Source organism: Gopherus flavomarginatus, chromosome 15 (assembly GCF_025201925.1).
Source record: "Gopherus flavomarginatus isolate rGopFla2 chromosome 15, rGopFla2.mat.asm, whole genome shotgun sequence".
Lineage (NCBI taxonomy): Eukaryota > Metazoa > Chordata > Testudines > Testudinidae > Gopherus > Gopherus flavomarginatus.
This window is the reverse complement of record NC_066631.1, coordinates 17,308,846-17,321,396: the sequence shown is the minus strand read 5'-3', so window position 1 is coordinate 17,321,396 and position 12,551 is coordinate 17,308,846. Positions and strand designations below refer to the sequence as shown.

Below are 12,551 nucleotides of genomic sequence, written 5' to 3'. Positions count from 1 at the left end.
GTAGGTAGAATACAGGGAGATCAGACTTTGGATGGAGTGCAGGAAACAGGGGAAACAAAATCTCCTCCTGCTTGGAAAAGTGGGATCTTCAGAGGCAAATACTTTTCATTCTATTATCTGCCTACTTAAGTATTGTAAATTCATCGCTTGCCTGTATCCTGTATGTAGAGTTCCTGACATCAGAGCTCCAAGGCAGGAATTGGGCTACAGGAACAGGAGGACTCCAGGCCAGTGCATAGATGCAGATCCTTCAGGTGTATGGTCTATACATCCAGTGAGTTCTCCTACGAATGTGGGATCTGGAGTCTGAACCTGCTGTTTCTTCTGCTGTAAATGTAGTCAGACTGTGCAATGAGTAAATTGCAAGGGGATTATCCTGGAGTTTTCCTTCTCCATTTTCCCTTCACGTTGCCTTAATTACTTGGATTTGCAGCAGATGAATTTATTATTCACCCTGTTGTAAAATTAACAGCTTAAAAGGAGATGAGACTTCACTTTTGTTGGGGAAAATTTTTACAGTGGAAACAAGGGCTGGCTGAAATTTCCCACTGAAACAACTTTTCTACAGAATTGGTCTTTTGACTAAACCAAGATTTCCATTAAGCATCTGCTTTACTTGGAGAATTTAGACTTTTATGAAAAAATTGAACACTGGAAAACTGAAAAGTTTTGGGTTGAACATTCAAAATGTTCATTTAAGCAATGCTGCCATTGGACCTTATGGAAGTTGTGGTATGGGTCCCTCCTACCCCATTCTCTTCTATAAGCCAGGTTCCTCAGACAGATTAGATTTCCCCATAACATTACCCAGGGTACAATCTGGAATGTTGAACACCTGTGTCCCCTCAGTTTTCAACTTTTACGCTGCTTTTCTGTGAGAACTACTGCTCGTGGTCTATTCACACATAGCCTCTAGCATGCAAAATCACTTTCAGCTAAATTATATGAGTGCTTCTAACCAGCCGGTCCTGAATTATATTGCAGAGCGACACCAGCAAACTCTCAGTCCCAGACTTGTCCCCAGAAATGTGCATCTTGTGCTACCCAGCTCTTTACTTCTGGACAATACAAGTTCATAAAAAGTCTGTAATTTCACTAATAGAAAACAATATGCACAAATCTCGTTATCTCAAATGGAGATTTCCAAGCACTTCAACCAAACACACTGGTTTAGTTAAAACAATAATACGAGTTTATTAAGCACATAAAGATCAATTTTAAGTGATTGCAAGTAATGAGGCATGAAAGTCAGAATTGGTTACAAAGAAATAAAAGGTAAAATGCAAACTAATACCCAACTTTACAAGCTTAATGAATTTAAAGCAAAAACGGTTTTTCTCACCACATGCTCACAGCAGTCTGGCTGGCTTTCAACCAGGACGCCTCCCTCGGTTCAGTGATGCTTCTTTTGTCTTTCAAACATGGTTGATGACATGACTAGAGATGATTTGGGGCCTCCTTTTCTCATTTTTATATCTTTTCCTCCTCTTCGAGAATCATCTCCAGCTAGGGTTCAGGCGACAGCCAGTCTGTTTACATGGGAACCTCCAGCTGTTCTATTACCAAGATGTAAATTTCTCACTCACACCCTTCTTCCTGCAAAAGAATGGCCACTTAACCCGGTAATAGTCCATTTCATTTTGTTAACACTTGGTTGAGACATCGGTTGCCTTTTGTCTCTGAGGAACTGGTTTGTGCCTACTTTTCTAAACTTGAATCATGTCTCAGTAAAGTCATACAGGTGAATCTTATGACTTTACATACAATGTCGCCACACATATTTTATATTTGGAGGGTGGGATGGGGGCGAATTCTGTGCCAAAAAATAAAAAATTAAGAATGCTAAACACACATTTTAAAATTCTGCAAAATTCTGCGTATTTTATTTGTCAAAATCACATAATATAATCATGCCAGTTTCAATTATTTTGGTAATTTATTTCAAAATACCTGTCAACAAGTATATTTGTAACAATACATAGAAAAAAAAGATTCAGGTAATTTTTTTTTGACAAATAGTTTAATATAGAAATTACAATACAGGAGCATATTTCCCTCACCTCTCAGAAGCAATGCAAAGGCTTGGGGGAGGAGCTGAGGGAGAGGGAAGGAGTCTGTGAATTAACCTAGAGGATTGTTGGATGAGGGTGGTAGAAGTATGGAACAGGTTTTTTTGGGGGAAGGGAAGGGATCATTAGGGAGTTGGGGAGCCTCCCCCATACCTCTCCCATTCAGTCGAGACATCTACCCCGTCTCTGTGCATCCCTGTACCCCCTATCCCCATGTGTCCTTGTAGCCTCCCTCCCATTCAGCCCCCGGTTCAGTGCTGTCATCCTACTAGCTCCTGAGCCTGTGCCCCAGTCTGCTCTCACCCCACTAGCTCTTCTGAACCCCAGTCTGTGACCCTCCTACAACACCATGTGCCCCAGTCTGTCTGTCCTAATCTGGCTTTGTGGCAGGGTACTGTGATGAATGCAGCTTCCTGCTGGCTGTTTTGGTGCCACAGTGACCTCTGATAGGTGAAAGACAGAATTGCAGCACTTCTTGGGCAGAATGTATTTTTGGGGGCGGGAAGTTCTGCGCTGGGCATGAATTCTGCACATGCACAGTAGCACGGAACTCCCGTAGGAGTAATTTTATCAGGCCAATAGAGATCAGTAAATTATGAGTTTTCAAGTGATACCTCACAAGGCATGCTCTGAATAAGATTTACCATAGTCTTGTAAAAAGAATGAATATAAGGGTGTAGCCCAGCAGTTCTCAAACTGTGGGTCTGGACTCCATTTTAATGAGATCACCAGGGCTGGCGTTAGACTTGCTGGAGCCTGGGGCTGAAGCTGGAGTCCAAGCCCCTCTACCCAGGGCTGAAGCCAGGACTCAGGCTCAGGCTTCGGTCCCCACTCCAGGGGTCATGTAGTAATTTTTGTTGTCAGAAGGAGGTCAGGGTGCAATGAAGTTTGAGATCCACTGGTATAGAGTGTCCCACAATGCAATGTGGTGGATCAGCAGGAAGGATCCCCCTGGTGCATCTTTGGAAGTGTTATCCAGCCAGTGAATGTGGCCTGTAGAGGAGAATTGGGCATGAAGCACCTGAACTATGACTAACTTGCGGCATCCTGGTGACATTTTCAAATAGAATCTTTTTATTTTTGTCAATTTTCCATGGGGGAAAACCTATTTTCTGATTAACAACCCCTGAATTCACTGAGGACTTATATCTGTCATTTTGATATACTGTCATTTTGATATTGAATCATACACTGAGATGGTAAAGCTTCTGCATTATAATCTGCATAGAAAAAAGTGTAAATTTTAAAAAAGCTAAATTGTCTGTTTTAAAAATAACAGTAAGACTTGAGTATGAGCTTCATGTGGTTCTATAGGTTGCCTATACATTCGATTTAAATAATTATAGCGGTAATGAAGTACAGTTAAAAAAGGCTAGGTATGCTTTCTGTGATGGAAGCTCTGTTGCTGAGGCTTTGATAGCTGTAGCATTTCAAATAGCATCATACATGGTCTATAACTTGTTAGACTTAATGCACTTTTTTAAAGATAGTTTTTAAAGTGCATTCACATTAGGAAGCTTGTTTTAATGGAATTATTTTGTACTTAAAGGCAGCTCTATTCAGAAAAGTGACTAAGCAAAAATGGCACCCTTTTAGGCTTGGTCAAAACACAAGTTGCACTGGTTTAATTAAAAGTGTAATATTGCATTATATTTGTTAACCAAGTGCAACTTTGTGAGTAGATACTACCCCAGTTTAAACCTGGCTCACATAGGTTTAATTTGTTTAAATAATAATTTAATTAACAGGAGCATGCTAAAGGAATATAAGCCATGTTTAAACAGAGTTGCACTGGTTTAACATTTCACTTCAATAGGCTGTCAAGCCTAGGGGATAAGGTGGGCTTGAGGTCTCAAGCATCCATACTGCTGTGCAGGTCTGTCTACAGAGGCTAGGAATCTCACTCCTAGCTGTAGATGTACCTGGAGCAGTTCTCCACAGCTTTGCATCTTATTTCCCAAATACAGAATTATTAAAAAGTTGAGCACATACTCACTTAAGAGACCTGATCCTTCAGCCCTTACTCAGGAGCCTAGCCCCGTAAGGATCCATCTATAAAATAGCTGAAATGAAATGCCTATGCCACAGTACAGGCAGGCAAAAAACAATGCACTGGCATGGAGATTCATTATGCTCCTATAGGGCCTCCTTCTGCATGTCTTTCTTAATGGGAATTCTATGCAGAGGGCATAAAGCTGTGGTCCCCAACCTTTTTCATCTGGCAGGCGCCAGACGACAAGCCACGGAGGACTGTGGCGGCAGACGAGCATCCGCCAAAATTCCGCCAACAAGTAGTGTCATCCAGAGGTGTCGCTGCTGAAATACCGCCGAAAATCGGCAGCATTTTGGCAGTGACGCCTCTGGATGATGCAGCTTGTCAGGGGTATTTCGGTGGATGCTCGTCCGCTGGCCAGTACATGGGTGCAGTTAGTCGCCCTGGTGAGTGCCATGGCGCCCACGGGCACCACATTGGGGACCCCTTGCATACAAGATTGAGTGCATAAAATAGGAAGTACACTGCACAATGCCTTGTTCAGGAGCCTGGGAAGTGGATGAATTAGGAAGGTGCTATCTGAAAATGTAAGACTCACTAGGATGTTATATAAAGTTGTTTTTTTTTTAAGTATTTTAATTCTAAAATCGTTGAAGTGAGCGCATTACACATGTCACTTTTGTACACATAGATTTGTTTTGCTCTTGAACTGGCAAACTAGACTTGTTTTGGTCCAAAGCCAAATAATATATGAGGCAATTTCATGCCTCGTGAATTATAGAAGAGAATGTTTGGTATATAAAGCTTGTGTCTTCAGCCTGCTGGCTCCCCTCCCGTTTCTCTTAATCCCTTTGGGAATCTTAGTTTGAACCATCTTCCAGAGCTTGAACAATTTGTAAAAGCTGGGAGATTGCTCCAGTGGAATGAAAGGAATTTCAAATATGATCCCTTTTCTCCTGGATGGAATTTCTGTTTGCTAATTCCAGATGGTGGAAAAATATGTTTTGACTTTAGCGTAATGGTCATCCTTGTTTAAAAAAAAACAAAAATAAAAAAAAACACTTTCTGGACTTGTGCTCAAAGGACACTAAAGCAATTACTTTAAAATATTTTTCTGGGCCTTTGTATAAACTTTTAGAAAGAAGAAATTAAGGTCCTCTTTCTTACCAAAATGCATTTTCCTTCTTCACTTTTACATACTGACAAATTAGGGTAATGCACAGGGGTGAGGCTACTGGGCTTACATTTTGTGAACAGAAAAGAACAAAAAAAAGTCAGTTTGTGAAGGGAGAAGGAGGAACAAGGAATTAAACTTTCCTAATAGTTGTGCTTAAGAAGTGTGAATTATGGGCTAGTTTTGGTTAAATCAGGGGCTACTGTACCAGTTTTGGGCCTGATCCTACAACCTTGACTTATGCAAGTAAACCCAGTGACTTCAGGGGAACTATTTAGATAAGAGTTACTTGCATAAATAAGTATTGACACACAGAGTCTTTTGACAGATGTCCCTTGAAATGCTAAAGAACTTTTTAAAAATGGACTAACATTTCTGCTGTGATACATTTAAAATAATCATGTGGATGAGGATGTATGAATGTATGCCAGGAGCATCATATGCAATGGGGAGAGTTGTCTCCCCGCATCAGACTTTGGTTTGCCCCTCTCAACTTTTCCTAAGTCTGTATGCTCCATTCTGTCTTTCACGTTTGTCCCCTTCTCGACTTTGCAAGATGTAATATAATCATCTATAATGTTCTGTATGCTGACACAATTTTGCTCCCTCCCCCTGAAATTTTTTTCTGAAATGATGCCCCAATGTATGCAAAGCTGAATCTAGACATACATCTGTAAAATGCTTTGGACCCCTTCGATGAGATGGTATAAATGTACATCATAGACATCATTTTTCAGATACTTTCCTGTACAATTTTTATATAAAGAGCAATTCCTAAATTTATCCTTAATGTCACTCATAGTATTTAAAAAGAGCAAACTTTGCTGTACATAATGTACATGCTATAATGCTTGATCACTTCACTTAATTTGTTAAGGACCAGAGGTCCAAATTTTGCTTTCTGTATTGGTATAAATAGTCTAATTGAAATCAATAGGGCTACTAGCCTACTCATACGAGTAAAGGGAGCAGGATTGGCTCCATATTTTTAAAAGGAGCCATGAATTGTATGAAAATGCTTAATATATAAACATGTTAAAATGTTTATGTAGTTTTTTCTCTTTCCCTTCCCCCATGTAGGATGGTAGAGTGTGAAAATTTTGCCTTAGTTATTGACGTGCTGTACAAATCTTAACAGTTCAATTTATTACAGCTTGAGCCTTTTACCATGGCAACACAAATCCCATGTTGCAGAAATGGGGCCCAGTCCTGCTTGCTTTGTAATCCATGAAAGTTCTGCTATTTATTTCAATGGGATCAAAATCAGGTCGGTGTTCTCTAACAAAATGGGACAAAATTAAATATAAAAGCAAGCAGAGCAGTGTTGCTCATATATATATACAATCCATGCAAACTAAAACCAGAGGGAAATCATTCCAGATGTACAAATCAATCAGAATAAAATTGCCAACACCTACCATACAAGAAGGAGAATCAGTGTTTTAACATAAAGTGGGCTATTAAAATGCAGTATCAACCTTAGGGCATGTCTACGCTGCATCTGGGAGCAAGTCTTTTTTTTCCTAAAATGGCATGAAACCAGCATTGTTGTAACAAAAACTCTTTGTTTAGAGTAGTGATAGGATTTTGGGGCACTGTTTTGGGTACTGATAGAATTTTTCTGCAGTGTTTAAATTGGTCATCTTTGCTTCATGGGTTCTTGGTTTTTTTAAGCTGCTGAAGCTAGAACCAGACAAAATGTATCATACATTTTTTCCTTTTATGAGTTACTGGAGCAATAGTGACTAAGCAATACCATGAAGAGGGCCTTCATGCTAATGAACTACAGTATGCCTGAGGGCTTGGCTACACTAGAGAGTTGCAGCGCTGGTGAGGGGGTTACAGCGCTGCAACTTAGGATGTGGCCACACTTGCAAAGCACGGCCAGCGCTGCAACTCCCTGGTTGCAGCGCTGGCTGTACACCCGGTCGAGCCTCGGGTGTAGGGATTCCAGCGCTGGTCAGCAAGTGTGGACGCCCACCAGCGCTTTTATTGACCTCCGGGGTATAAGGAAGTATCCCAGAATTCCTGTCCACAACAAACCGGAAGAAAGGGAGAGCTCGGAGTTCAGCCAAACTGCTTATTTAAAAAACAAACACAGCTCCTGTTTGCTGAGCGAGCTGAGGCAGGCAGGGGAATTACTTTGGAATGTTCACAGCTGTTTGCTTGAAGAGAGAAACAGCACTCTCACACGGCGGGGGGGAGGGGGAAGTCCGTGTTCAGCAGTTGCTGATCTGGTCTGACGGGTATTTAGCAGTACATAATTTGCATTTAGTGAATGAGAGAGGAGTGGGGGAAGAGAGTTAGAACTTTTAAAATGATTGAAGGTAGGCACAGTCCTTAGAACTTGCAAGGCAGGGAGCTGAGAACAGTATCAACTCCAAAAATCCATTCTGTCTGTCTCCTCCACGCTCCCTGTCACATTCCACCCCACCCCCCTCTTTTGAAAAGCACGTTGCAGCCACTTGAATGCTGGGATAGCTGCCCACAATGCACCACTCCCAACAGCGCTGCAAGTGCTGCAAATGTGGCCACACTGCAACGCTGGTAGCTGTCAGTGTGGCCACTCTGCAGCACTGGCCCTGCACAGCTGTACGAACACAGCTGTAACTACCAGCACTGCAAAACTGTAAGTGTAGCCATACCCTGAGTTTAAAATGTGATGAAATATATTTTGAATTTTGTTGTTAACAGTTTCCGAATCTGGCTCGGTAGATACTGATTATGTTTTGACCTATCATTACAGAGTTCTCAATAACGTGTTACATGGAACTAGCATCAAGTTAGAAACCTGATAAGGTAAGACATTATTTACCAGAGTAAATAACCTCACTCTTTGGTATTAGAAAAGTACAATATAACAGGGAATCCTGACAAGATGACCTGAAAGAAAAAAAGCAACATTTTTTGTGGTAGCCATAAGAAGACCTCATTTTGGATCTGTTCGTTTATGTATAGCAAGATGTTGGTTCAGTATTTATGTTCAGTACAGACCACAAGCTGGAAGGGATACCATCACACTCTCCTTGTAATGCAAATGGCAGGCATTGATACAAAGCTTTGCATCAGTTGATTCATTTCTGACTGGTGATAGTTTTCCCATGCTGCACTGTAGTGAGCTTATCTTCCAGTGTGTAGGCAAGGGAAGGGTAGAGAAGGGAACAGGCGGGATTATAAAGAAAGCAAAATAGGTGATTAAAAATGCATCTTGAGGGATGCCTTGTTTTCCCACTCTTCACATGGGTACTTTTTTACCACTAGCTAATGCTCTAACTTAGCTTCACATACCAGTGTCCCTGAATGCTCAAACAGAAATGAGCAGCACTCCACAAATCTGAAAAGTGTTACCATGTAGATTAAAATGTGTATTTGCTTCTGTTCAGTCTGACAGTTTTGTTTTGATCATAATGAGGTAGATGTTGTGCATACAACATACTGTTAGGAAGACAGAGGATAATTAATACAGGGTCCTTTATATAGTGAGTGCTCAAAGAAGAGCATTAGTAATAGTGGCAACTGTTCATAAGCCACATAATGTCTTGTTCGTCTTTTGTTTAAAATGTAGAGCAGTGGCACTTTAAAAACAAAAAAAAAATGCAGTGTTCCTTGTCTTTTACTTCGGAGACATGAATAATCATCTTGGTAAATGTCTCCCATTAACAGAAAATTAATGAGAGTGTAGAACAGTTTATAGTTTTCTCATTGCTTATCACTGAAGGATTGTTTGGGGACATAGCTTGTCATATCAGAATGTGCTAAATATCAGTCAAATTCTTCAAAGCCCCGTTGTGTTATATATGGAAGAACATCTACCAGTTAAAACACATAATTGGTAGTTGAGACATAGCCTGTATTTCTTACTCTGCAACAGACTACTTATGTGATCTTGGGTGATTCGCTTATCTCTTTGCCTCATTTCCCCCATTAATAAAATGGGGATAATACCTACCTCACAAGTGTTAGGAGATTAAATTTTTAATGTCTGTAAAAGTGCCTTGAGATCCTAGATTAGAAGCTCTCTGGGATAGGGACTGTGTCTTTGTATGTGTTTTCACAGTGTCTAGAACGAGGAGTCCCCAATCCTGCATTGGGTTCTCCAGATATTACTCCAATGTATTAAATAAACCTTGCATGGAACGGGTATAGCAATATTGGTATTTTTAAAAGACATAGATGGGTTTAAAAAATTGTGGGGGAAGCTCCAGAGGAAGTACACAGCAGGAAACTTTCAAAAATGTAAAAATAGAAACTTTCAAACTCCCCCATTTCCAGATAGAGTTGGTATTTGTCAGCTGCGCTAGCAGTTCTCAGCCTTATATCATCTAGATGAGCCTTTCTTGGACAGAAGCAGGTTCTGGATGGCTATTCTGGCATTGATGATTTAGCAAGCTTCTCCCGCCCCCCTCTTTAAAAGCTGAGTCTTTTGTCAGATTAGCAGTTACAGTCTGAGCTATTTTTCTTCCTTTCGGCTCTTCCGGGAAACTACAGTGGGACCTGAAAAAAGCAATATCCCAATATGTAGTATTCTTATTATACTAGCTGCTTACACACTTCATCCACTGGTAGAATGCAGCCACCTCTGGGGTGGAATGCTGCTTAAAGCATAACATGTTACTCCAGGACAATTTAGAACACGAAATAGTAAAACAACAGAGAAGTTAGGCAGGACACTTATTCTTCCAAGGAGTTTTGTGGGATCTCTAACCATGAGTGCTGAAAGTGTACTGTCCCATGCTGGGATGTATTGACTGAAAGGGAAGAGTGATATCTACTGAATACCCTATATACCATTTCCTACAGGCTTTTCCTTCTAAGCACTGAGGGAGGCTGACACCTGAAGAAGAGCTCTGTGTAAGCTTGAAAGCTTGTCTGTTTCACCAACAGAAGTTGGTCTAATTAAAAGGTATTACCTCACTCAATGTGTCTCTCTAATACCCTGGGACTAACATGGCTACAAAACTGCATACAGCTGTTTAGATTGTGTGATCTGATGAGATCGTGGTCCAAGATGCAGTGGCTGCTGGGCATGTGTGCATTAGCAGAACATCAAGACAAATGTGCTTTTAGTTTATTGATTGTCTGTTTCCCCATTATAAAATAGCTTATTTAATAGCAAGAATTTTTAAAATGTTTTACTGTATATATTCTAACAAACAAGGCTCTTACCAAGTCAAATCTGGGGTTGACTTTGATGTAATGCTGCAGGTTTTTAAATTTTTAGCTCCTGTCCTTTATTGCTTTCTGAAAATATTCATTATGAATGGATGGCAGTCTCTTAAGGCAGTCTCTGTATGCTTTCCAGTTGCATCAAGCGGTCCATACCCTAAAGGAATATTTAAGCTAAGTAGGGAATAGTACAACAGCTATTCGGTAATAATAACACAACTCTAAGTCCTCTACAGCATTAGTGGCTGCAAGGATTCTGTTAGCAAGTTTCTGTGAACAGTTCAATAGATACAATAGTTAGCAAGAAATTGAAAAGTGGTTGTCTTCATGTCTCCTCATGATGACCCATCAATCCGGAGCATTGAATTATCTTTATTACTCTTATTGAATTATCCTAGGCTAGTGTGTGCTCCTAATAGCTTTTGCTGCCTTTAAGTCCTGTGGCTTCAAGGTATTTAGATTAGGTTGGCGTCTGCCATTCATAGCTAGAACCAGCTGGAGAGCTTTTATAATGGAAGGCAGAAATGGTATTTGAATTATGATTCACTGAGTAAGCTGCAACTTTGTAGCTGTTAGCTTGGAGCTCTCATGTTTGGGTTGGGCATGTTCAGAGGCCTTCATTTCCCTTGTGTCATTGCTATATCTCACCTATGTTTTTTCCATTCTCTCTCACTCTGTCTTCAGCCTGCTGGCCTCCCCCCCTTGTCTCCATATATCGTTCTGATTTTGGTTTTTTATTTTGTTTTTGTTTTCTATTTTTGATTCTTTCTCCCAATCCTCTCTTCTCTTTTCTCACCTCCAGTTTCCTCGTCTCTTTCTTTCCCTCTCTGTTTCCTCCCTTTTTTTCTTGTTCCCTTTTCACTCCCATGGCTTCAGTCTTTTTCTCTTCTCCTCTGTTCCCGGTGTTTAATTCTCTTGTAGTATTTTCCACATAGTGTCATTTCTCCTGTAAACATGAGGTCTGAGGTTTGTCCAGCTCCAGCTGATGGATAGCTCAGTGGAAGTGTTCTGGTGAATTTTAGATTATTTTCTTAGATAGCGGAAGGCCACTATACCAAGTCTTACCTGATTTTAAGGCTCCTTATAGCCTATTAGTTGCAGAATTGCTGTCAGTCAGCTGTAAAGAGCCTGTTCCTCTCCAGCTTTCAGTGATAATGAACTTGAACTGCATGCTGCTACCATCTGATATCAGCATTGTGGGCCACTTCCTATATATTATCATGTGGAAAGGGGAGGCACCAGATTTCTCCAGGGATTGCTTCCAGATTGCTGAATGGGGCATAGAGAAGCAATTTTTTGGCATCTTTGCCAATCGCCACTCTAAGTGCTGAGGCAAGTCTTACAGTGTCTCTGGTTAATGTTCCATAACCATGTGATCTTCCATGCACAGCTCTGACCTATAAGTGACCGTGTATATGAAAATGCAAATACAACTGGAAAAGGTAGCCAAAACCTTGATTAAGGTTTATTTTCTCTCAGCTTCATTTCTAAGATTCTTCTGAAATTACTTCAGAAAATCTATACAGTTTAATAAAGAATTAGATCTTGTGTGCAGGATTTTTAAACCAACTTGTAGATTTTAATAGAGATTTTATCCCTGTTACAGAATTTCATAGTTTTGTTTAAAAATTCTGTATTTATAGAATTGCAGAAATGTAGGGCTGGAAGGGACCTTGAGAGGCCATCTAGTTCAGCCCTCTGCTCTGAGGCAGGAGCAACCATACCTAGACCATCCCAGACAGGTGTTTGCCTAACCTGTTCTTAAAAACCGCCATTGACAAGGATTCCTCAGCCTCCATTGGCAGCCTACTCCAGAGCTTAATTGTCCTTATAGTTAGAAAGTTTTTCCTAATATCTAACCTAAATCTCCCTAGTTCTAAAGGATTTTTCCAAAAGGGTTTTTTTCTCTCTTCCCCTCTTTTTTTTTTAAGTTATTCTAGTGGGAAGTGGGGACGTGATAGCATTTTCAGCATGGAAGAAATTTAAAAACTGAAGCTAAAGCCTGGGTAGGGGTCTTCTCTGTCTTTCTTATTCTTTATCTAATTACATGTAAAAGGCTGGGTTATTGACACTTTACCATATTTATTGTAGGTTCCTGGATCTTGTTGTCATAGTTACAGCCTGGTAGTCAGAAAGAGTTGAGCTGGTT

At 40.5% G+C, this 12,551-nt stretch overlaps 1 protein-coding gene across 9 annotated transcripts in view; it reads left to right on the top strand.

Moving 5' to 3' along the window:
- Positions 1-12,551, top strand: part of ARVCF (ARVCF delta catenin family member) — a 457,340-nt gene that overhangs the window by 80,405 nt on the left and 364,384 nt on the right. For 8 of the 9 annotated variants that reach the window (XM_050924166.1, XM_050924165.1, XM_050924173.1 and 5 more), the window contains one exon: positions 7,983-8,035. The exons of the other annotated variant lie outside the window; for it this stretch is intronic. The gene's annotated coding sequence lies outside the window, so the exon portion shown is untranslated. The remainder of the gene's footprint in view (positions 1-7,982; positions 8,036-12,551) is intronic. 9 annotated transcript variants of the gene reach the window in all.